The sequence below is a fragment of the Pteronotus mesoamericanus genome, unplaced genomic scaffold (assembly GCF_021234165.1).
Source record: "Pteronotus mesoamericanus isolate MK-2021 breed Mesoamerican mustached bat unplaced genomic scaffold, CSHL_Meso_final scaffold_85, whole genome shotgun sequence".
NCBI lineage: Eukaryota > Metazoa > Chordata > Mammalia > Chiroptera > Mormoopidae > Pteronotus > Pteronotus mesoamericanus.
In genome coordinates, this window is record NW_026555329.1 from 22,804,273 (window position 1) to 22,830,601 (window position 26,329).

Here is a 26,329-nt window from a genome sequence, read left to right on the forward strand (position 1 = left end):
GAAGCTGAGGCCCAGGTCAGTCTTCAAGGTCACCACTTGGCTGGTTAGTAGCAACCCCAGGGCTGGAAAATTTAGTGGCTCAATGACATCATCAGGACCGAGATTTTTTCCAATGATCAGTCCTCTTCCTCACAAGGTATCACATTTCACACATTCACTTATTTCATGGTAAGAAAGTAGCTGAATCGAGTCTGGAAATCACATTTAGATACAAAATTGCCCAACTGACGAAGAGGAAGGTGTCCTCTTTGCATCTCATTTAAGAGCGAGAAAGCCTGTCCCAGAAGCTTCCAGATTTCTTATTTCTGATTGGTCAAAACTGGGTCCTGTGTCCTTTCTAAAGCAATTACTGGCAAGTGAATGACAATGTCAGAGACCAATTAGGATGTAGCCTCTGGGGCTGGGAATCAGGCCAGCCTACCTCAAATACATAGCCTTATGGAGAAGGATGGCTATTCGAACAAAATCAAGGTCATTTTAGCACATGCATATATGGAAATAGATACTGAGTAGGCAACCAATAGAATCTTCTACCCTCTGAAAGCCTCAAATCATAGCTGAAGAAGATCACAGGAAATGATTTATTTTAGGAACCTACAGAGCATGTCTGCCCTTTCTTGCTCTGCTGTGCCTTTTTCTTCTTCCGCGCCTGCCTTCCCTTCTCCCTCCCTCCCCTTCCCCTAAGCTTGCTATGAACCGAACTGAACTGAAATTGGTCTATACCACTTTGAAGGCCTATTATATGCAAAACATCATACTAATAACTTACTCCTTGGGGAGTGTTTATTAAAATGCAATTAATAAAATGAATACTTGATAACTACTTGGGTTTCCAGTTTGGAGTTATTACAAATAAAACTGCTATGAACATTCATATAAAAGTCTTGGTATAGACATATAAATTTTTTTTTCTTATACATAAATATCTGGGTGTAGAATAGTTGAGTATTATGATAAGTGCAGTTAAGTTTTTAAGAAACTGTCAAAAAATTTTCTAAAGTGATTTTGCCATTTTATATTATTTTACAGCAATGTATTAAAAATATAGTTTCTCCACATCCTCACTAACAATTGGCATAAGCAGTGTTTGGATTTAAAACCATTCTAGTGAGTGTATAGTAGTATTTCATTTTGGTTTTAATTTGCATTTTTCTAATGACTAATGATGGCAAACATGTTTCATGTGTTTATTTGAGGGGGTTCTATTTTTTTTAAGATTTTTTAATTTTATTTATTTTTAGGCAGAGGGGAAAGGAGAGAGGAAGAGAGGGAGAGAAACATCAATGTGTGGTTGCCTCTCACATGCCCCGCCCTCCCAGGTCCTGGCTCACAACCCAGGCATGTGCTCTGACTGGGAATTGAACCAGTGACCCTTTGGTTCGCAGGCCAGTGCTCAATCCACTGAGTCACACCAGCCAAGGCAAGGGGGTTCTATTTTTAATTACACCAAGACATCAAGCATACGGTAGGACTGTCCTGGACAAATTGGAACATATGGTGACCTAAACAAAGATAAGTGAAGGATTGATTTGCAAATCCACCTGATCATGGTATATGTGATACACCACATTAACAAAAATGTAGAAAAAGCATTTGACAAAATTCAACATCCATTCATGAAAAAAACTCATAACAATCTGGGGATAGAAGGAGCATTCCTCAATATAATAAAGGCCACATATGACAAGGACACAGCTAGCATTATGTTCACTGGTAAAAAATTAAAACCTTTTCTTCTAAGATCAGGAATAAGACAAGGATGTCCACTTTTACCACTTTCATTCAACATTGTGCTAAAAGTCCTAGCCAAAGCAATCAGGCAAGAAAAAGGTTTAAAGGCATCCAAACTGAAAAAGAAGAAATAAACTGCCTATATGTAGATAACATGATAAATGAATTCACTAAAGTTGCATGATACAAAATCAATATACAAAAATCACTTGTGTTTTTATACACTAATAACAAGCTATCAGAAAGAAAAATTAAGAAAACAGACCCATTTACAATTACATCAGAAAGAATAAAATACCTAGGAATAAATTTAATCAAGGAAGTGAAAGACCTATACACTGAAAACTATAAGACACTGGTGAAAGAAATTGAAGAAGGCACAAATAAATGAAAAGATAATTTAGGCCCATAGATTGGAAGATTTAAAATCACAAAATCTTGACACTACCGAAAGCAATCTACAGATTCAAAGAAATTCTTGTCAAAATTCCAATAACCTTTTTTACAGAAATAGAACAAACAATCCTAAAATTTGTATGGAACCACAAAAGACGCACTAGACAAAGCAGTCTTGAGAGATAACAGAGCTGGAGGCATTACACTTTCTAATTTCAAATATACTATAAAGCTACAGTAATCAAAGCAGCATAATATTGACCCCCCCCCCAATAACAATACCCAGACACATTGATCAGTGGAACAGAATAGAGAGCCCTAAAATAAATGCATGCAGAGATGTTCAATTAATGTATAAGTAAAGCGCCAAAAATATACAATGAGGAAAGAATAGTCTCTTCAATAAATGATGTTGGAAAAAATGAACAGCCACATGCAAAAGAATAAAACTGGACCACTATCTTATACCATATACTAAATTCAATGCAAAATGGATTAAAAATTTGAATATAAGACCTGAAACCACAAAATCTTACACGGAAGCATGGGGGTAGGTTCCTTGACATTGGTCTTTGCAATATTTTTTGGATTTGGCACCAGAAGCAAAAGCAACAAAAGAAAAAATAAACAAGTGGGACTACATCAAACTAAGAAGCTTCTGCACAGCAAAGCAAACCATCAACAAAATGAAAAGGCAGGCTACTGAATGGGATAATATTTGCAAATCATGTATATGATAAGGAAATAATATCCCAAATGTATAAATAACTCATACATACAACTCAACAGCAAAAAAAAAAAAAAAGTTTAATTAGGCCCTAGACAGGTAGCTCAGTTGGTTAGAGCATTATCCCAGTAAGCCAAGGCTGCAGGTGGATCCCGTCAAGGTACATACAAGACTCAACCAATGAATGTATAAATAAGTGGAACAACAAATCAATGTCTCTCCCCAGTACCCCCACCGTGTCTCGCCCTCCTCTCTCTCTAAAATCAATTAAAATTTTCTTATTTAATTAAAAATAGAAACTGAATAGACATTTTTCCAAAGAAAACTGGCCAACAGGTACATGAAAAGATGCTTAACATAACTAATCATCAGAGAATACAAATCAAAACCACCATGACATATCACTTCACACTTGTTAGAATAGCTATTTTTTTAAAAAAATAAAGACGAGATAACATGTGTTGACAAGGATGTAGAGAAAAGGGAACCATCTGCACAGTTGGTAGAAATGCAAATTGGTGCAGCCACCATGGAAAACAGTTCGGAGATTTGTCAAAAAAGTTAAAAATAGAACTACCATATGATTTAGCAATTCCAACTCTGGGCATTTATTTGAACTAAACACAATCACTATCTCAAAAAGATACCTGCACCCAAACGGTCACTGCAGCATTATTTATAGTAGCCAAGACATGGAGCGGCCTAAGTGTTCATTGACTGATAAGTAGATAAAAAGAATGTGGTATATATTTATATACAATGGCATGTTTATTTAGTCATAAGAAAGGAATCCTGCCATTTGCAAAAGCATGAATGGACCTTGAGAGCATGATCCTAAGTGAAATAATTCAGACTAACACAAATACTGTATGCTCTCAGTTATATGTAAAATCTGAAAGCAAAATAAACTCACAGAGAGAGAGCGAGCAGATTGGCAGTTGCCAGAGGCATGGGGTAGGAGGTGGGTGAAATAGGTAAAAGGTTAACAGATACAAAATTCCAGTCATAAAAGGTATAAGTTCTGGTGATGTAATTAATGCACAGAGTGGTGAGAATAGTTAGCAATACTATACTGCATATTTGAAAGTTGCTCGAAGAGTAGATCTTAAAAGTTCTCATCACAAGAAAAAAAATTAACTCTGTGAGGTGACAGATGTTAACTAACTTAATGCAGTAATCATTTTGCAGTATATACATAGTATTTCAAATCATTATGTTGTTTACTAATATTAATACTAATACTAAATGTCAGGCAATGTTATATGTCAATTATATATTAATAAAACTGATAAAAAGATAAAGGAGACAAAGGGAGAGAAATATAGGGAAAGAAGAAAAAAGGATCTCATTGGGTTGTAAGTTCGTGACATGCTTTGTTAACATAAAGTCATATAAAATTTTATTCTTGTTATTATACGCTAATAAAAATAATAATTCAAATTGATGTTTTTCCCCCACAGGAAAAATATGGCATGAGTTATCTTCTTGAATAATAGCCAGTATTTTTATAAAATTCAGCAAAATGTATATCAAATTGTACATGCTATAACACTTCAAAGGGTATATACTAAATAGTACAAAAATATAACCATCTCATAACACTGTACTTAATATGGCTCAATTTCAATGACCATTGTAAATGTATTTTTCTCCTAAAGCAATTCTAGCCTTTCTTTTTCCCTTTGCAACCATTCAGAATGTGTGAGGTTATCAAATGCTGAGCGTTCTTTTGGAGAAATTTTGTCAGGCGTCTTTGAGGAGACAACCGGAGAGAAAGAGAGACATTTGATTAAGCATTTTGAACCATGGATGTTTTGTTCTTCTGCCCTCTTCTTATTTAAAAAAAAAAAGTGGCAATTGCAGATATTTATGAACACTCCATAGATTTTTTTCCGTTGTAATTATATTTTCAAATGAAATACCTCTGTCTATAAGCTACAGCAGTAAGTTTATGCAAGGAGACATGAAAATATCCTATTAATTAGAATCTGTAACTGAAGCGCATGATGTCCAGGGCATTATGTAATATTTTTATATGCAGTGTTTTTATTACAATTATTGTGAACAACCTGCCATGCTTTATACACAGTAGGGTTTCATATGTTGTTAGTTGGGATTAAACAGTGGATGTAAAACCATTCCTAAATATGAAATCTGATTCTCTAAGGTTTTAGTATTTGATTTCCAGACGAGCAGAAGACTTCCTTTAATATAACCTTACACTTTGAAATTTTCACAGTGATAAATGATGTAAACATTTGAGCTGGAAATCACTAAAAGTATTTGAACCAAATAAAAGGGTAATAAAAAGTAAACCTATCTTTAACTTTATAACCAAACATGGGTTTTTTTGGTTGACTGTTGTACAGTCAAGAGAAAGCCTTTTCCTCCAGAACTGCTCAGTTTCACTGACAGGGAGGTTTATTCTAGCACAGTAACCTCTTTCTTGCCTGATTTCAGGCAAATTCAAAGGAAATTTTTGAGCTGTAATCTTACGGAGAAGCAGCTTTTTATAAGACAATAGCTGTGTCCTTCCAAGCACAGCTCCACCTCTTAAAACCAAACGATCTTGGGCAATTTAATTTGCGGTGGCTGGCTTGTTTCTTAAATTCCTTATCTATACAATAGGGGCACTAGTATTTTCCTATCTCAAAGGATTCATTTAGAAAAAGAGAAAACCACAATTCTCTTGAAGTAATTTTCAAAGATCATAACTAATTTAGGGTTGAGCTGAATTAGAACTAGGTCTCCTAAATCCAAATTTTCATCTCTTCCCAGCATACCATTCAATCTCATACAGTAAGACACAAAAAAGCTTGGATAATTAGTATAAAATTTCAGCTAGCAACTGGTATTAAATTGATCATCTTTGCTTCCTTTCTGGATTGTAGTTTCCTAATGTGAAAATCTACCCAAAGTTCAAGTTGGAATGGTGTCTCTCTCTAAATCCGGGCATCTTCCCCTCTTTTCTACTTTGGCTTTGCTCCCTCTGTCCAAGGCCCACATTTCCTGGAGCTGTCAATGGGTGCTGTCTACGCAGCTCAAGAGCTTTCAGAAACTCTATGAAGAAGACGTCTCCCTGGTAGGAATCAAGCATGATGGTATAAGGGGGAGAGTAAAATTTTGGGCCAGACAGGTGCTAGGTGGGTAGAAGAGCCTAGAAAGAATTGATCAGATTCAGCTTGAATTTATATCACTTTAAATCCTAATATAGATGTCATGAGCTCGCTTCATGGGCTGCTGGTACTTCTAAATGATTGCATTCTCTAAAAATGGTCACCATGGAAAACTCAAAGCTTTTCAACCACGGCTGAAACCAGTTTGTATTTTTCTTTGTAAATTGCTGCTATACTCATCTTAGCCCCTCCTTTCCTCCTGCATTTTCATTTTTCCTCTCTCCTGCACACAATAAATCCTTCATAGCCGATCCCTGATTCTGACCAAAAATGAATTATCCAAAACAATCAGTTACCTGTTCATCATACATGGTCCTGAGTATCTTTCCACTACTTCAAAAACAAATCCTTTGTTCCATTTCTCAATCACCCTCAAAAAACGGGACCTGCCACCACTGAAACTATAGGTTAAATGTTTTGTGAACTTTTAAGGACATTTCAGAGGAAGAGATCCAAAGACATTTTAAGCAATAGCAGCAGCACTAAAATAACTGAAAAATTTCTAATAATGAATAATCTCAGGGGAAAAATTAATTTGGGTTCTTAATTTTAGTGTTTGTTACAAGATGAGTCAGATTAATCTTTGCCAAACTCTATGAATGCATAAACACTATGCATGTGAGTGTGTATTTACAATCTTAAAATCTCTTGAATATTTTAAAAAGGAAAGTTAAAATTGAAAGACAGCAGCATAAGAGAAATCAGCATGTAAAATGCCATGGGAGGAAACACCTGCTGGGCGAACATAAATGTCTGAGAGATCTGAGAGGCTCCCTTCATAATTTTACCCAGTAAAGCAGTAACAGGAATAAAAATGTTGTGGAAACAGCATAGCATTTCAGCATATTTTTAAAAACATTTAAAGGCTCTGGCTTCATAGTCAACCTGTCACGAATCTAAAAACTTCTGAGGACCTTGTGTTCTTCAATAATCAATTTCAATATGCACTTTATTCCATTCTAACATTTTATTTAGGGAAATTCTAGGAATACGTTTTAACTTCATCAACTTTAAATTTTATGTCTTACTGACATACTTGTAAAAACTGCATTTACATTTTATCTGGGTGTTTCATTTAGTTACGTGCCACTGAAAATTCAGTAACCATGAAGGCATAACCTTTCACTCATACAGCTCACACACAGGCCCTCTTTAATAATTCAAAGAGCTCTTTATAATGATGAAGTCATACTGATGAACTCAATAGGGAAATTCTAATAATATTAAATATAACTTAAATAATTCACTGTAGAAACCAGGCATAATGAAGCAGGAAAAATAAATCCCAAGTGTTCAAAATATTTTCCTTTTTCTTAGGCCAATGCATATTTTTAAAATCATAGTGACAGTTTTTCCTCTCTTTCGTTGGGGTACATGACAGCTATTCATATCCTGGAGCAGGTGCAGAAGATAAATGCTTTCCTATTAAAGTCAAGAAGGGCGGCATTCGGTGTGCAACGATGGGCAGACCTCCATCACTTTTGCATAAGATATCTCCTGGGAAAGCTACCACCAGGCCTTATTACTACACTATCAACTTACTCTCATCTCAAATTGTTATTCTTCAAAGACAACCAGCTGAGTTGCATTCTAGTTTTTTAGATGCCCTGATAGGTGACGAGACGATAAAAGTCAAACAGAGCACAGAAAACAAGGTTACTCATAATTTCATTTAACATCAAACAAGTCCAAAGTCACTAATCCTTTAAGTATAGTATTGTGCATTTTAGAATTCTGATAGATCAGTATTGATTCAATCTGACTGTATAAAATAAGTGATTATTTTAGAAAATAAGAAAAAATTTAAAAAGAACCAGTCAGTAAATTATTTTTATAATTATAGAACTATGGTAGATCCAGAAATGAATCAACTATGGTCAATAAAGAAACTGATTTAAAAATACATATCATGATTACAAAAAAATAAAATATGGCTTAATATTTTATTATTTCCTTTGGTGTCTTTTTATAGAAGCCCTTTTTCAGATGATTATAAATCAAGAGTCATATGGAGGTTGTGTAATTAAAGGATGATTTTATTGGAGGCGACATGACATTCTGTAGACGATAACACAGTCTGACCTGAATTATTTTGAACTAAGAAGATAAATTGGAAATTGTCATGGTGAAGGGAGAAAAAAATAAAACTTTCTCAAAGACATTAACTGAGATTTTTTAAAGATTTGTGAAAATGGCCATATAGAGAGAGAATTAACAAAGAAAGGATGCACTTTTAACATTCTAAAAGGTAGCATGCTTTTGAGATATAATTTTCTCTTATAAAAAATAAGGTGTATTTAAACCCAGCAATGGTAATTTCATAGTCAAACACATACTCCTTCTGCATTGCTTGTTTCATTTCTTTAACCCAAGTCAAATATTCTTTCTTGAGTAGAAATCAATCTTTACCCAGTGCAAGATCTGTCTTGCTGGACTTACAGTTACTTCAACTTAAGACAAATCTGTTTTTTTCTAATTCAATTAATTACAGCCTTGATATCTTGAGGGAAAACTCCTAAATATATATAGAATCGAACTTTCTTTACCCCCACTGTGACAATGGATTTTTTTTTACATCACACATCCCCTCACCAAGTCCTTCACAATTTTTGATAGCATACGCAGGCCTACCAAGCTCAACTGAAGCCATATTAGTTTCATGTAAAAGTACTGCAAGTAACAACAATACAAAATTTAAGTTCATGCTTCCTTTTTCCAAATTTTTGCCTAACAGGTAGAAGTTTTTTAAAAAAAGTTAGTGAAACACACTTGTTAATGAATATATCAGAACATGCCAAATTTTAATAAAGAAACTATTTGGTATTAAAACAAGTCTGGCATAATTTTGTTATATTAAAAAACCCTCTATATGTTCCTCAAATTGTTAAAAGACTTCACCTCTTTTATTTAAAAGTATCTACAACATTGAAAATATATTATCAGTGATCCACTCAAAAAACTGTGGTACATTTACACAATGGAATACTACGCAGCAGAAAGAAAGAAGGAGCTCCCACCCTTCTCAGCAGCATGGGTGGAACTGGAGAGCACTGTGCTAAATGAAATAAGCCAGGCTCTAAAAGACAGTACCATAGGACCTCACTTATTACAAGAAACTAATGAACAAAAGAAAGGAGCAAAATAGAACCAGAGTCATGGTAACAAGGAACAGACTGACAGTGACCAGCGGAGAGGAGGGGTAAGGGAGAAGGGGAGAAAGAAGGGAAAGAGCCTAGTCAAGGAAAATGTATTGCTGACCCATGGGGCATGGGCAACCGAGTGGGGATGACTGTGGGAGAAGGGGGAGGGAGGGGCAGGGGAGAACAACAGGGGTAAAATTCGGACAGCTCTAATAGAACAACAGTAAAATAAAAAGAAAAGATAAAACGTACTATCAGTGATCCACTCAAAAGTTCATCAACATGGATTCTAATATCAATCATTACCCCAAACTCACTATTTTGGGGAAGACTCTGAATAGAGGATCAATTTTTGTAATGATGAATGTAAACAAAATTAGAATTAGAGTATTTGTTGCCTGGTAACACTAATGATAATATAGCAAAGTCAGAGAGAATCAAAGGGTGTAGCCTTCAACCCTTATGCCATATGTAAATTTATATGTCAGGTGCTTGAACGTTCTATATTTACATCACTTTATGTTCAAAGGGATGAAAATTAATATTGCAAAACTAGCTAGGAAGGAGAATATTCAAAAGTTTTAAGAGTGTTTAAACCAACTGTAGAATCTTGTTTCAAGATCTTTTTCAACCCGTATGACCTTAAAATTACCACACAAGTTATAATGTAAAAGCAATAAAATACAAAAATGTTCGATAGAATTTAAAATTTTAACTGAAGGGGATTTGGAAGCTCAATCATTCTCAGAGAGGCTGTAAGGATAATTAAAATCCTGAAGGAAGCCTGAAAGAAAAAGGACACAGTCATTATTGGAAATGTAATACAATGTTAACTCTCAGGTTTCACGTTTACACTAGAAAGCTTCAGTTCAAGGCCATTACATCAATTTTTATAGAAATGCAATGTTTTCCAACTCATGGTCCATCCCTTGGAAAGCTGTTTGTGGTTAATAATGATTAGTAACTCAAATTAGTCACACATACACCGGGGTAAATTGGAAACGAAAAGCTTCAATTACCCAAACTAACATAAATGATTTATTTCCTTCTGCTGACATGAAAGGAAAAGAGTTGAATGTTCGTGAAGGATAGCATTGACCTACCATGCACTGAGGTCAGACAGCTCCCTCAGCAAAAATAGTCACAGAAAAGAACCGTCTATTCCAAAGGTCACCACATCAGCTCAGCTTTTCGTCTGCTATGAGAAAAATCCTGTCAAAGTTCATTACAGTAAGGCAGCAGCTGTTGTGTAGAAGGGGACCCTCCAAAAGAGAATAGTTTCTCACATTCCCCTATGCAACTCCTCCACTTCACAGGCTATTTCCTGTCTCCTTTGACACCATACTTAGTTACTACCCCGTGCCTTTGCTCTTACATCTCAATGCCTACTCCCAAACATTTCTCTGTATGTTACAGTCTTAAACACAGCTGAAAATCACAAGGTCTCAGTCAAGTCTAGTGCCACCCAAACCCCTTCTAATGGCCTATAAATCCCTACATAATCTGATTCCTGCCTATGTCTCCAGCTCAACCCCTTGCTCTCTCCAGCCACATTGAACTTAAGTTTCTCCAACACCCCAAACTCTGTCTCCCCTTGGAACCTCTCCTTGGTATGTTCCTTCCCCCAACTCTTCTCCTGGCTGACTCCTAATTATATTTTGGTCTTTACTTAAAGCCCACTTACTCAAAAAGGCCTTTCTTATGTATCTCCAGTAGGCTCCCAGCTTTATTATCCCCAATTTTGATTCCTCTTTTTCTTCTCAACAGTGCCACAATTTTTAATTATTTTTCTCTGCTCTTCACTTCTTTTAGTATCCACATTGTCCGTCTTTTTCCAGGTTCTTTGAAATATAATTGACATAACTTTGAGTAAGTTTAAGCTGTACAACATGTTGATTTGATAATTGTAAAATGATTACCACCGTAGTATTAGCCAACTCTATCACGTTACATAATTACCATTTCTTTTTTGTGATAAGAACATTTCAGATTCTCTTAGCAACTATCAAGTATATAATACAGAATTATTAGCTATAATCACTATGCTGTTTATTAGATTCTTAGAACATATTCATCTTTAAACCAGAAGTTTGTATCCTTTGACCAAAAACCTCACCCCTCTAATATTATGTCTTGCTCACATTGTATCCCCAATGCTGGCACAAAGCAAAAATACAATAAATGCTTATTCAAGTAAATCCATTCTACCCTAATATATCTTTTTCTACTCTCCTTTTTTTCTTATAGGAATCAGACTAAAATGCGCTCATCATTTATTCAATTTTTATCATTATTATTCAAGTCAACACATACACCTACCACATGCCAGAAACTGTAAGGTGCTGCCATAACAGCTATTATTGTATTTTGTCGTGTATAATCCATACCCATATTTTTGATCCAAATTTTTTGGGAAAAAAATCTTTCATTTTAATTTTTAATTCAATTATTTATTTATGTATATTTAGAAACAAAACCAATTATCGTATTCCAGGATATTATTTTGCACACAGATATCATTATTGTTTTCCAGGGCTACACATTTAATGCATAAGCCTAAATAAAAGAATTAAAAACATTTATACAGATACAGAATTAGTACTATCCTAGTATAATGCACATTCTTATTTTTCCCTCAGAAATTTGGGCAAAAAAGTGCACATTATACACAGCAAAATATATTCTGACAGAGAGATAAAATGATTGGTGTAAATTCCTACAATACAGTGAATATGTTAGCAGAAATACAAAGAACTATAGTTCTAGAATTCTGCAAAGCAAAATTGTTTTTAAATTAATTCCAGTAAGTATTTAAATTATAATATTTTTCAAAAGTGTTTATGCACAACTTTTTCAAGACTAAGAAGAGTAAATGTCTATAACAATGAGTAATTATATAGTAAAAGCTTTTTGCAAGTTATTTATATAGAAGAGTAGAGAGTCTCATCTAAAATTTCATCAATGTGGTTACCATGAATTCTCCTCAGTAAATAATTGAATTTGCCATTTGCTTTTATGTTCCCTACCTGTGGCTTTCTATAATCAAAGTGCTTGACTGGAGAAACTTTAACTTTTTTCCTCTTTCAGTAAAAAGCAATTACTTTGAGTTCCCTTCACATATTCCTACCGTACTCCCATTAGAATATTAGAAAGTCTCGAACTAAACATGCATGCGCTCGCACATGCATGCACACACACACACACATGCCTGTATTCAAAGGACTGAATGGAAGATGTGTGGTGATTCTTTGTTATTTATCATATTGGATACACTGTTTTTTTCATTCATTCACTCTTAGAGAGTCTGACATTTAGCTTCTTTGTAGGTGATATCTGACCCTTACCCCCGCTTTTGAGTTGATGTGTATAATACATTAGGTTCTGATAACCATAGAACTTTGTAGAGTTTCACCAATACCTCAGAAAGCATGTAATGAAAGGAAGGCCAATTAGACACAGTATCCCTTACTCCCTCCACAGAGGGTAGATATTGCTCATAGATGCCAGGGCTCTTTCCCACTGAGCCTGGGCATTGCTCAGATTCCTTCTCTACATGATGCACCAGGCAACCTTTGTCCTGTAAGCATCTATTTATTGCGCATGACCTTTTCCACAGGGCAGAAAATGCATCCTGAGATTCTAGACACTTTGGTAACCTGCAATCAATTTTCAGCTACCATGATACCTAATATTTAGCCAAGTGTTTCTTAGGATCCTGAAACACCCTAATAGTTTAAAAGCAGCACTGCAGTTTACAAAATAGCTGCGTGTATGAAGACCGTTTGCCTGTGCCATGCACTTAGTGCCCTTGACCACCCTCATCGTACATCTCAGCTCTGCTGTGTCCTGGCTCACTCTGCGAGTCACTCCTCCATCTTCTTAGAGGGGCGGGTACAGCAGAACTCCTTTCCGCACGGAGATTAAGGCCAAGCTGAAGGATTCTTTCTTGCTCTTCTTTACTTCTCTTGACACACTCCCCAGTGACTCTCACACACCCATATGGCTTCATGATGACTGTTTCCTCATTTAAGCCTCCAGCTCAAATTTCCTATCTCCAGACCCCAATCCCAACTCTTGATTGGAGTTCCTACATGCGTGCCTTACTATCACCACAAATTCAACATGAACACTCGATTCTTCTCACCAGAGCTTCCTGGCCCTTCCTCCTTTTTGTTGTCTTCATATCAACAGTATCATTATCTTCCAATGACTCGACTTGGAAACCTTGGGGTCTCCTTCAGCTCCTCCTATTCACTCTCTACTTCTAAATGGTCACTGGGGCTTGCCAGCTCTCATCTCAAATGTCATTCAGGCCTGTGCCCGCCTCCTTTTCCCAGTGCCATGGCCTACAGTTGGGCTTTCATCTGTTCCCACTTTAGTGCTGGGCACTCTCCTTCTAACTGGTCTTCCTGCCTCAATCTCCCCTCCCTGAGCCACCCACCCTCCCATCTCCTGTCCCCCTAAGAGCACCATCAAGGTCTGCTTCCTTACAAATGTGATTCTGTTATTCCCCACCTCTGCTAAAAAGTGTCTCTACATTCCATCAAAATAAAGTCAGTGTCTCCCAGAAACTTTAAAATAAAGCTCTGATTCCTAAGCGTGGATTTCAAAGTTCTCCACAAATAAAGACCAGGTGCCTTTCTCATCACATAATGCCTTGATTAAAGGCTCAGACTCTGGGGCCGGACTGCCCGGCTTTGTGACATTCAGCAGGTGGAAGGGTCCTGAGGGGCAAGAAGTGAGCCAGGGTAGAAGAGTAGCCCAGGCCCCACTTCCCACGCTGTGTCTCTGCACAGGGCTGCTATGGGCTCAGAGGAAGTGGCACCAGTTTCTACTTCGTGTACAGGCACTAGAAGGGCTCCATTTCTTTATCTATAAGCTGGGGCTAACACTAAGGCTTATTTCATGGGGTTGTGGTGAGGATTGAATGAATGAGTAAGTGTGAGGCCCTGAGAACAGTGCCAGGCATATAAGAGCCCAATAAGTATCAGCTGTTAATCCCACACAGACCCCATGTTTTTATTTATTTTTATTTTTATTTTTAGACGATTTTATTTATTTTTATTTTTATTTTTTTTATTTTTTAGATTTTATTTACTTTTTTGTTTTAAGAGAGAGAAGGGGAAAGGGAGAGGGAAAGAGAGGGAGAGAAACATCAATGTGTGAGAGATCCATGGTTGCCTCTAGCACGTCCCCAGCTGGGGACCCAGCCTGCAACCCAGGCATGTGCCCTGACTGGGAATTGAACTGGCGACCTTTCAATTCACAGGCTGGCGCTCAATCCACTGAGCCACACCAGCCAGTGCCCATTCCTTATATTTCAAATAAATAGTAGAATTTATTTACTACTTTATTCATGTATAATCTGTGCTTTTTCACCTTTGTGGCTTTCATTGCTCATTCTGCTTTCTCTTCCCAAAATCCCCTCAGTCAACCCCAACCTCTGCCTCTTGATGTCCTGTCCAGTCTTAAACTTTGCTGATGTGCTGTGAACTGCATCCATTAAGCTGTACTTGATCCCTGTCAACATGAGTTTTCTAGACTTTAATTCAACTCTCAGGGACCTATGGACCCCTACTGAGGAACTTCCTATAGTATATTTTGTACTATCTAAACTTACGCTTACCTCAACGCCTTATCTTCCTGGAAAGATTTTGAGTGTTTTCTGGTACCCTATATGGTTCCCCGTTCTATTCCCACAGTGACCACAGATCTACAGTGACTTAATAGGCTCATCACAGGCAATAACAGAACCATTTCATTGGCTACCAACTATGTACCAGGTACAATAAAAAGTATCTTACATAAAATATTTAAATTCTCATATAACTTTTATAGTGTTATTTTCCTTTTAGATAGAGAGACAGTATTTAAATAACTTGCTTAGTATTAAACAGCTAAAAGGTGGTAAATAGAGATTAGAACCCAGGATCTTGCTGGTTCAGGGACTGTGCTCTTTCTACTTTATGGTGGTTATCTTGTCTAGCCCCTTCTCCAGCTCCAGAGCTACCATTTATTGATTATATATTACATTACAGGAGTTTGTTTTACATTATTTCTCAGCTTCCTTGCAAAGTTCTTATTTACAGTAGTATTCCTATGTGCATGAGGAAAGCAAAGCTCACAGATGTTAAGCAATTTACCTTCGTTCTCACATGTAGTAAATTCCAGATGCCACCTTTAAACCTGACAACAGAACTTCCTCCTCCCCTCAAAAAAGCACTCGTCACATTTTAGAAGTCCAGTGAGAAATGTTACTACCTTCATTATTCTTATTCTTGTTTTACTATTATGCACGTGGTCTCTTGTATGGTTTTATTTCATTTAGACACCCTTTTGACAGAAATCTTCATTTTCTAACTTAGAGAAAAAATGTTATTCCTGCACTATAGTTTATCAGCTTTTATCTTTATATATTGACTACTTAATTGTACTTATTAAAAATAACTTGGCAAAAAATGTCCTTTCTACCTAGAATTTGATGGAGTTTCACATAAAAAATGATTCTGATATCAGAAAGATAAAAGTTATTGATATTAAATGATTGATTATATAAACACTAGGTCAGAAATATGTTGAGGGATCCATATTTAGTATTTGTGATTATTACTTTCACGAAATTGTTAGGTTTTGCCCAGTAATTCTATTGCATTTAAGTCACCTGGAAAGTTGTGATAAACTATTACACCTAAAGAAACAAGTAGACAGACACTGATATGAATACCAAAGTGAACCTTTAAATAAGTGCCATTGACAAAAGGAAGAGGAGGAAAAGGAAAGATGAAGATTCAGAATTAATTATTAGATTTTAAAAATAATATAGGACTATAATTTTGAAAACAAAGAATTGAGGGGGATGGTGACTTTACTGGAAATCAGTCTAATTTATTTAGGAGAAAATAATACCCAATACCAAATTAAAATGTATGCAGCAATTATCAAGGTAATTAGAAGTTACTTAAAATAGGTCTCGACCAGTAGCTCAGTTGGTTAGAGCATCGGCCTGATACCCCAATGTTGCAGGTTCTATCTCTAGTCAAAGCACACACAAGAAGCTACCAATGAAGGCTTGAATAAGTGGAACAACAAATCGATGTCTCTCTCTCTCTTCAAGTCAATTTAAAAAAAGAATCAACCAATGAACGACAAATCAAGGTCTTTCTCCCTTCTTTCCTTTCTAAAAATCAATCAATAAACTTTAAGAAAATGTTACTTAAAATACAGACATTATTTAAAGTAACAAGACTGCAACATCATTATTCAATTTTGCCAATTCTCATTATTTGGTTGGAAAACTCCTATTGATTTTGAACAAAAATGTGCAAGTAAAAATAAAAAAATTTAATAGAACCAAAATCTTCCCAAGCAGCGCTGGCTGTGTGGCTAAGTGGATTGAGTGCTGGCCTGCAAACCAAAAAGTCTCTGGTTCGATTCCCAGTCGAGGCACATGCCTGGGTCAAGGCCCAGGTCCTCAACTGGGGGCACGCAAGAGGCAACTGATTGATGTGTCTCTTGCACATTGATGTTTCTCTCCTTCTCTTTCTCCCTCCCTTCCCCTCTTTCTAAAAGTAAATAAAGAAAACCTTAAAAAAAATTCAACAAAGAATCTTCCCAAGCAAAGAAAAAACTCCAAAAGTATATCCTTCATTATGAAAGTACTAGTTTCTGGAGCCCCCAGAGGATTCTGACTAAAACCAGACACACTTGCAAGGCATTAAAAATGTGTAATTTACAAATGTGTAAAAAGCTGGTGAGTGGACTGAGAAAAGGGGGTTCCTTACGGGCAACCAGAAGCTGGCATGTAGGGCAATGGTCATCTAATCTACAGGGCCAGGTTAACAAAGCTGTTGTCACTCTGCCACTCACGCTAGGCCTGGTAACTATGGCTCTCCTCTGCCAGAATGAAACAGCAGGTTGTGGTTTTCGACAATTTTCAGTCACAACTTCCTCATTAGGCTCTGGCATGCTCAATATATAATTCAACAGCATGTGTTTACCAAAGACAGCTAAGCAACATAAAGGCTTCTCTTAAGTCTCCTTTTTTTATTATTTGGGCACCAAGATGATAAAAGTAAATGACATTTTGGAATAAATTTCTATTGTTTGTACACTTATGATGCTTAGGGTCATCTCATCTCACCTACAGCCCAACAAGGGCTTTCTTTAGTAACCTCCCTGTTGGCGGACTTGGTTGAGCCTCAACTCGAATGTGAAAACTTTTGCCTTTTTCTAAAAAAGATATTGAACGTCTTTTGCAAATGAGTTTAAAATTTGTCATATAGATTTCAAAACTCTGGAAACATATCAAATAGTTTTTCACTGGAGAGCTGTATAATGAAATATAGAGGGTAAAATATTGTCAAGAACCACACCAATTAAGTGGAAAGGCCCCATCCTCTGTCCCATGTGAATTTCAGAAGGCTGATCTATCCCTTTTGGGTTACTGCTACATTTCTTATCTTGAGTATCTTGAGATTAGCTACTTCTAATGGTGTGTTTGTCAAAACCCATTTGGATTTATCAAGGTGGCATATGCTGGTTGGATTAATCATTGTTTCTGTCTAAAAAAACTGAGTATTTCTGAAATAAGACTATAAATGCGAAGCATGAAAAATTTGTAAATCATGAAATGAAAGGCTGTGCATACATAATCAACCATGTGACAAAGTGTTGGCATTAGGAGTTACATATTAGCTACTTTATTCTAGTTCTCCCTTTCTTTTTTTTTAGCTTTTACTTGGTAGCTTTAAAAAAATTGTTATAGCCCTGGCCAGATTGCTCAGTTAGTTGGAGCATCTCCTGTACACAAAAATGTTTCGAGTTCAATTCCTGGTCAGGGCACAAACCTAGGTTGAGGGTTCAATCCCTGATTGCGGTGTGAATAGGAGGCTACCTATCGATGTTTCTCTTTCTTCTTTCTCTCTCTCTTTCTCTCTCTCTCTCTCTCTCTCTCTCTCAAATCGGTAGAACATAATATCCTCAGGCGAGGATTAAAAATAGATAGATAGATAGATAGATAGATAGATAGATAGATAGATAAAATTGTTATAAGTTAGCCTAACAATTTAGGCAAACAGTGGTTAACTATTCGGTGGTCTTTCCATCATCTGTACCATGGGTCCCCAAACTATGGCTGGCAGACCAAATCTGGCCCTCTGCATGACTTTGTATAAAATTATACCGGAGCACAGTCATATATGAGTATACTCATTTAAGTATTGTTTCTGGCTGATTTTGCACAACGACAGCAAAGTTGAGTAGACCACAAGGACTGAAAAGCCTAAAGTACTTACTCTCTGTCCCTTTACAGAAAATGTTTGCCAATCCCTGATATAAGTTATTCCATCTCTTAGTGTTCTGGACAGAAATCATAGTTTCTGGCCACAACCTTCTATGCCCCTACCCTCGGTCCTATTAGATCTGCTTTTTGTACTTTTCCAAGACACGCATTGTTAATTGCCTTCTTTTTCTAATAAATCTACCATCTTCTGTTTACATATCTTTCCCTTCTCACTCATCATCACAATTAATTCCATTCCAAAATTTATTTAACCTGAAAATAAAGCTAGTCAAATGTGGCCCAATCTCTGCACTGCGTCAATCAAAAAAAAAAAAAAATCGGTTAAATACCAATGGAAAGATAATTGAAAGAAATTTAAATACTTAGGATATGAAGAAAATGCTACCGTCGTGAGGACAGTGCTCTTGATGGTAGTAAAATATGTCAAAATCCTGTCTTCCCAGCATCGCCATTCTCAGCATTCCCCCAAACCGAGGGCAGCTGCTGTGGTGTGCCGCCCAGGCCTACGTTCAGGAGCACGGCACTGCTTCCTCAGGCCCCCGGGCACCCTTTGGGAACTGCCCTCAACCAGAGGGAGCCACCTCACTCCATGTGAAGCCTCCTTTTAGACAGCACTCCACATCTAATGATTGTGGATATGGAGATCTGGGCCTCTCTGCGTCAATTAGGGAGGCCATCCAAGCCTCAGAGCTCCCTAGAGGATTGATGGAGGCCCCTGTTGGGACAATAAGAATATTCAACTATTCCCTTTGCCCAAATCTGCTTCCCTTTCACCCTTATGTGTGTTTCTCTTAAGAGCATTCCCCAGTAAACTCCTGCAGGCAATTTCTGCCTTGCAGCCTATTTTCTGGAGAACCAATGTAAGACAGCTGCGCTCGTCAAACTTGCTCTCAACCCCTTCTCACCGCCCAAGCAGAAGCTTCCTCCACTCCGCCTTTCAGGCTCTTTACTTCCTTCTCCTCACAGTCCTGTTTCTTTACAGTCTGGGTTCAATTCCTTTTCACTAGCTTTAAGCTTACTAATTAGATATTTTTTTAAAAAAAATCCATACCTAGTTCTAAATTTTTGCCAGTATGTTTTAATGCCTTATTCTAAAATTTCAAAATATTGCCTTATAGAAGTAAGTTTTGGATTGGACTATCAGGTCTAATGTTTTAAATGTTTGACTGTTTTACTTTTAACAGGTATATAACCAAACACATTAAAATTGTGTTATTTACATTAAAATTCTTTATATGATTATTACGGTCAGCAGAATGGTGAACATGCTTCTGTAGAAACACTTCCCTCCTGCATTTGCCTTTTTATTCAAAATGAAGAGTCCTGGTACAAAAGCTGGTCAATAAAGCAGCTTGAAGACAAAGTTTTTAAAATTTTCTAATATTATCAAGTTCTTCTTTGGTAAGTCTGCTTCTGAAAAAAGGAAGGAAGAAAAGAAGGAAGGAAAGAAAGAAAGAGGAAGGAAGGAAGGAAGGAAGGAAGGAAGGAAGGAAGGAAGAGAAAATGAGAGGAAGAAAAAGAGAAAAAAGAAGAGAGAGGAGGAAAAGAGACAGGAAGGGAGGCGTGACACAAATCAGGAGGAAATCTTTGTAAATTCATGAGTTACTTTGCATGCAGTACCTCTGAAGTTCCAGAAAGACTATTTCAGAGAACAAATGTTTAATGGTCTGAAATTTCCAGCATTGCCACAAGTTAGAATTAACAGCTTATCTTCATTCTGCTTGAACTTAAATTTTTTAAAAACTGGAAACAAAAAGAGTAATGATTTAATATCATTTCCAGATGTTAATATAATTTATATATTCTCCATAATTAAATAATTATGGTATTAGGGAGTGATTAGCCAGACAAATCAATGGCAGTGAATAGAACATATAAAAATATCCTCAAACTTCCATAGATTAAATGGAAATTTAATCTATGAAAAAGATTCCATTTCATATAACTGGCATAAAGATGGGCTTTTAAAATAGATTGTGTTGGGACAACTGAACAACCATTTGGAAGAAGAAAAAATTGTAGCTTAATCTTACACTGTATATCACGACCAATTCTAAATGGTTCATAGAGCTAAATGTTAAAAATAAATAAATAAATAACACTATTCATCTTAGCCCCGGCTGGTGCGGTGGGCTGCAGGCCAGGTCCCCAGGAGGAAGCATGTGAGAGGCAACCACACATTCATGTTTCTCTCCCTCTCTCCCTTCCCTTCCCTAAAAATAAATAAATACTTTTTTTTAATTTAATTTGTTAAAAAACACACACACACAAAACTATTCATTTTATTTTTATAGGATAAATTCCTAAAAGTGACTTTATTGGGATAAAAAGTTAAGACCCTTGGTTCATATTAGCAAAATTATTTTTAGAATTCTTGTGCTAATTTACATCCCCCAATGTAGTATATAACAGTTTCATTCTTATTCAAGTCTAGTCAAGGGTGTTTGAGTAGAATTTTAAAAGTATTTCCTAGACTATGTATGTGCGTAGTGTAGCTCAAGCTTAGGAGCCCTCATTTGTCCTAGCCCTTTCAAGGCCCTGAAAATGTATATTATTAGAGTCAAATGTTTTTTGCAAAATAACAGAAGAAAGATTAAAAAATAAGTTTTTTGAGGGAAGGTTCCAAAATTCCATAAGCTTCAGATCCCACAAAACCTAAATCAACACCTGATCATTTTCTTAGTTTGAACCACATGAAATTGCCCCTTAGAGTATGTCATAAAGGGAAAAATCCAGGAATTTCATACGATTTAACCGTACACATAATTTTGGTGACTCATGGGGTGTTTTTATAAGGGATAGAAAGTCTCTAATAACAGACTTACCAGGTCAAAGAGTACCAAAAGAATAAAACAGTAATAGATATTGTCAGATGGCTTTCTAAAAAGTTTACATATAGCCAATCCCCCCAACAACAATGAATGAGTCCATTTCCCTCATGATGGCGGGCCTTAACCAGCATGACTCCACACTCTCGTTTGCCCAAGGGAGCCCTTGTTTACCCCGGCTTCACAGCTTGATTATTACAAGTATCCCCTTTCACTCTCTAAATAGTTCCAGAATGGATGACATAGGACCACCCTAGTGCCACTGATCTTTTATTTTATTTTTAAATTTTTTAATCCTCATCTGAGGATATGCTTACTGTGTTTTTTGTTTGTTTGTTTTTGTTTTTTCTTCTTTTGAGAAAGAAAAGAACAGAGAGATACATCCATGCCAGAGAGAAACATCAGTCGGTTGCCTCTCACATGCTCCCTGAGCAGGGATCGGACCCACAGGCTTTTGGTGCGGGGGACTACACTTCAACCAACCAAGGCACCCGGCCAGGGCGTCACTGGTCTTTTACACTGATGTGTATTATCTCTGCCCTGGAGATTATTTTAGCTTCTGGGGGCTATGTTTCTGGGAGGTAACTGCATAGTCCTTCCTCTCCCTGTCTGTTGACCTGCCCTGACTACTTCCAGAGCCATAGAATTACGGTGAGTGCCTCTATCTAGGGACTCCCTCTCTGTAGAGGTGGATGTAGGAGATGACAATAAAAATATTTCTTGTGTTTACCTTCTTGTAAGTCAAGCACATGTAAGCACGTGTACATACACACACAAAGCCAAATTAGTAACTGTTTTAATCCAAGTGACAGACAGTCCCTGGCTGCTCATCATCCAACATGACAGAGATCTTCATGGAGTTTCCTTGTACTGTCTTCTAGCAATACAGACTCAAGTTCTGTTCAAAATGATGGTAAATTTAGAATTAGTCAGGTTATGTTCATAATAGTTAAGGTTATAATTGGAATTATTCCAATTAGTTGACTACACTTATGTAACTTTTTATTACCATTGCTCTATTACATTAAGTTCTTTTATTTATGGTGGGTTGAGCAGGATAACCCTTATATGCCTTCAAATGCTGAGATTCTATGGCTAGAGTAGTAACAATGGAAACTTATTGAGGACTTCCTAAGTGTCAGAAACAATTCTAAATATTTTACCTGTAAAATCTCACTTCGTCTTCAGAGCTACCAAATGGTTTAGTCACTACTGTTTCATAATATTAACAATTGAGTAAAAGGATTCACAGACAGGTTAAGTGAGTTGTCCAATAAGATGCAGTACTCAGTAAACGAAGCCCAGATTTTAACTAAGGTAGCCTGACTGAGGAGCTGTTATATGTCCATTTTCTGCTGCCTCCTATTCCATGTTTTCAGGCATTGAAAACCTGGTTACATTTTACAGATTTTATTTCCACTTACTTTCTTAATAATATTTCCACTTACTTTCTTAATACACTCCTAAAAATTTGCTTAATGGCAGGGAGGGAAGGTCATATAGAAAATACATGCAATATAACTTGAAACCTTACCATTATAGAAACTCCTTCCTTGTGTCTCTGGAAGATCTATCTTTTTTCAGTTATCTATTCATCATATACTATAAGAAGAGAAAATCAATTTATCATTTCAAAGTCTTACTAAGAAAAGTCAAGGATGACTTATCTAACATTTTAAAATGTTAAACACAAAATATTTACAAATAATCATATGATTTCTATTCTGCGATGTTAATGTTACTGCTATTTTAATATTTAGAGCTCAAGTGACTTAAGGTATTACAGACTTGGGAATGAATTTGACAAAGAGGAAAAGGTCAAATATTTTGTGGTGACCACAAGACTAGTCTCCAGGGAGAGAAAACCTGTGAACGCTCAATGAATCCCTAACCAGCAAATCATCTGAAGTCTGTTCTAGAGAAGTATGGTCCAAGGACCAAGGACTAAGAGCGGGGATAACACTACCACTCCTGGATGCCAACACCGTGGGTGAGGAGAATAGTGGTCAAATAATACACCGTGTATAGCATTTCTCAGGTTCCCTCTTTTCCTATTCCCTAAGTCAGAAGTCGGCGTATTCTACATCCTGAATAATCACTCCTAAGTCAGGTTCCCAGTAGCCTCCCAATTTTAGTCCCAAGGACACTCATGAATCTCCCTCCAGCCATAGGCAGGCACTCTTCTCTTCATCCCTATGACAGCCCTACCTCCCACTTTTCCATCTTCCCAGTTCCTTTGGAAGAATCCTTTTCCTTAACTCAATCCTTTCATACAGACATTTCCCCTTGGGCTTGGAGATCATTCTCCTGGGCAGAAACTCATCCTGCCTTGGGAAATGTATTACATTTTATTCCCTACAATGAATGTAGTATAACTAATTATTCTCAATCAGTGAATACATACTCGTTTCTACCTAACATACATAAATACCCAACCTCATGCTCTTTTTAGAGCTTTTCTCCTGGTCTGGTTTGCTGTGGAATTTAAAATGAATGGAGGAAAATAGAAATGGAGGAGCGTTCTTGCAGTCCTCTGGTTTGATTTCAACCCCAGGAAGCACTTCGGCTCCTCTCCTTAGATAGCTTTGGAAACAGTTCCGCATCCTGTTACAACCAAAGCAATTTCGCCATGACAAGGTCTAGGAATTGACGATGGAGTGCGTATGCGCTGGACATTGCATCCTTGCCCCTGGGGGGTTTACCCTGCTTCTCATTCAGGTTTATTATTCTGTCCCAAAGGCCCAGAGCAGCACAATAACCCGGATGGTCCTCAAAGTTATTTTTAATGGTAATTATAAAGGACCTTGCAGTACCCTTTCTTGGTCATATTCTGATCTAAAACTTTTTGTGGTCCAAGTATCCAAGTGAAAAGGGGGGTCGTGGTTCTCACTTCAGTTGGGCTCTGGGATCCAGGCCTGGGCAGGTGAGTGGGAGGACCTGCCAGGAGCTGTGAGTGATAAGCTGAAGGAAGCCAAGATTTTGGTCCTGAATAAGAGAGTGCCTTATAACTAAGGCAAAGATTAAAGAATCGAGTTGAGAAGTGTAGATAGAGGATCAGCCAACTACGTAAGATGAAGTGCATTAATCGGGGAAAAGCCTACAAGGATTCCTTAAGGTAAAGGTAATCTTTTGTTGAGTTGCTTCTATGGAATGAGAGTTGGAGGGAACTGTGAAGACTATTAATACTCAATTTGGGTTGGAAATTTTAACTCTTCTCTATCAGTATTGTGGTTTTACCCATCCTAGACTATTGAAGTTACAAGAATGTGTCTTAGAAATGAGAACAATAAAATCTGCTGTCATATTTTCTACTCATACTTTAATTTTGATGCCTAGAATAAGTAAGGGAAAGGCTTCCATCTGTAAATTACCAGAAGAGTCTGGGGCATCCTGTAAAAATAAATTAAAACACTTGCCAGTAGTCCCATGGTGAAGAGCAAAACCATGTGGTCTTCTAGAAACACAGACTTGATTTCTGTTTAAAATGATGGTAAAGTTAGAATTAGTGAGGTATATTTCCAGAATAGTTAAGGTTATAATTGGAATTATTTTATTTCATTAGAAGACTACACTTATGCAATATTTTTTATTACCATTGCTCTATTAAAGTTCTCCTTTTATTTATCTAGCAGAAGAATTAAAATGTTTAAGTAAGAATAACACAATTAAAGTAGATGGAATATCATTTAAAATAGTAATAAGTTAACAACAGAATTAACAATTGCTTATTTCTTATCTGTGTCCCCATGATAGGATGTAAACTCTAAGAAGAAGGCAAGAACTTGATCTTTCCTGTTTGCAATTATGTTCCTAGTGACAACAACACTCCCTGGGACATGATACATATGCAATGAATATTTGCTGAAATAAATGAGAGTCAAGGAAGAACTGAGGAGATGAGCAGTTAAACATTTATATTCTCTAAAATTTGGAACTTTTAAAAGCGCTTTAACTTTTAAATCATTTCTGCTGAGTAACAAGAATATTAGAACAAATGTAATAATCAATATTTCGATGCTCCATTGGTAATTCAAGGGTATTTTTAAAAATGAAAGATGGATGTTTCTGGAACTCAGCCAAGATCTTTCAATCATGAAGTGAAATAAATCCTGAGTAAGAAATTCCTCTAACAGAATAGAGTGCTTATTGAATTAACTAGGTCTAGAAGGAGCTGAAAAAGAAGAGATGGTGGGTGAATAGCAGAGCTAAACCAGAACTGAGTATCTTACTGGTTCTTCCTTCTGAACAAAGTTATATTCTGGAGGTAAAGAATAAGAAGCTATCTTCCATTTTACCCTTTCTTTTATCCTTATATGTTAATAAAAAAAAGGATTTAAAGCCTCAAAGTCAGAAAAATATAAAATCCTATACAAAGTGAAGGTCTTAAGTAAGCAAATAGGCATATTTTACTTACGGATATGCCTATTAGCATGCATTTATCCTATCTGTGGATGTCTTTTGGAAAAGGTATACAATCTGAAGAAAGAAAATTACACCACACTGGGCTGAAAGATAATGGAGGAGAACAAATTTCTTGACATGTGTGACTATGAAAATACTTTACATACTTCTGTAAACCCTTTTTGAAAGAAATTACTTGAGGGTGTACTCCAGTAAAAGGAAAAAAAATCAATCCTAAAAGGAGGAACATAAGAGATTTTAAAAATTCTTCTAACTCAGTAGAACACTGAAAAGAAAATAAATTTTATAAATTAAAACAGAAAGTCAGGATTTTTAGAAGAATGTTAATAAGAAGGAAATTAATGTATATTTACCGAATAGTAAGATGAATAATTACAGTGATGGAAATAAAGATACATGTGTCCTTTTTGACAAGAAATAATGAAAGTAATTTAAAACTCTAGAAAATGCAAGAGCTGTATAGGAAAGTTACAATGTAAACATGAAACAAGCTGAAATGTAGCATGATGTGAGAAATGGAGAGTAAGTAAAGGGCATATATTTGATCTTGACACTAGATATTCCTTTTTCTAGAAATTTGGGTTAGTGGCAGAATTCCATTTTCTATT

At 36.4% G+C, this 26,329-nt stretch overlaps 1 protein-coding gene across 1 annotated transcript in view; it reads right to left on the reverse strand.

Annotated features, from left to right (window-relative positions):
* The window catches only part of PTTG1IP2 (PTTG1IP family member 2), a 51,776-nt gene that overhangs the window by 16,368 nt on the left and 9,079 nt on the right, over positions 1-26,329 (reverse strand). The gene's annotated exons all lie outside the window — the stretch shown is intronic.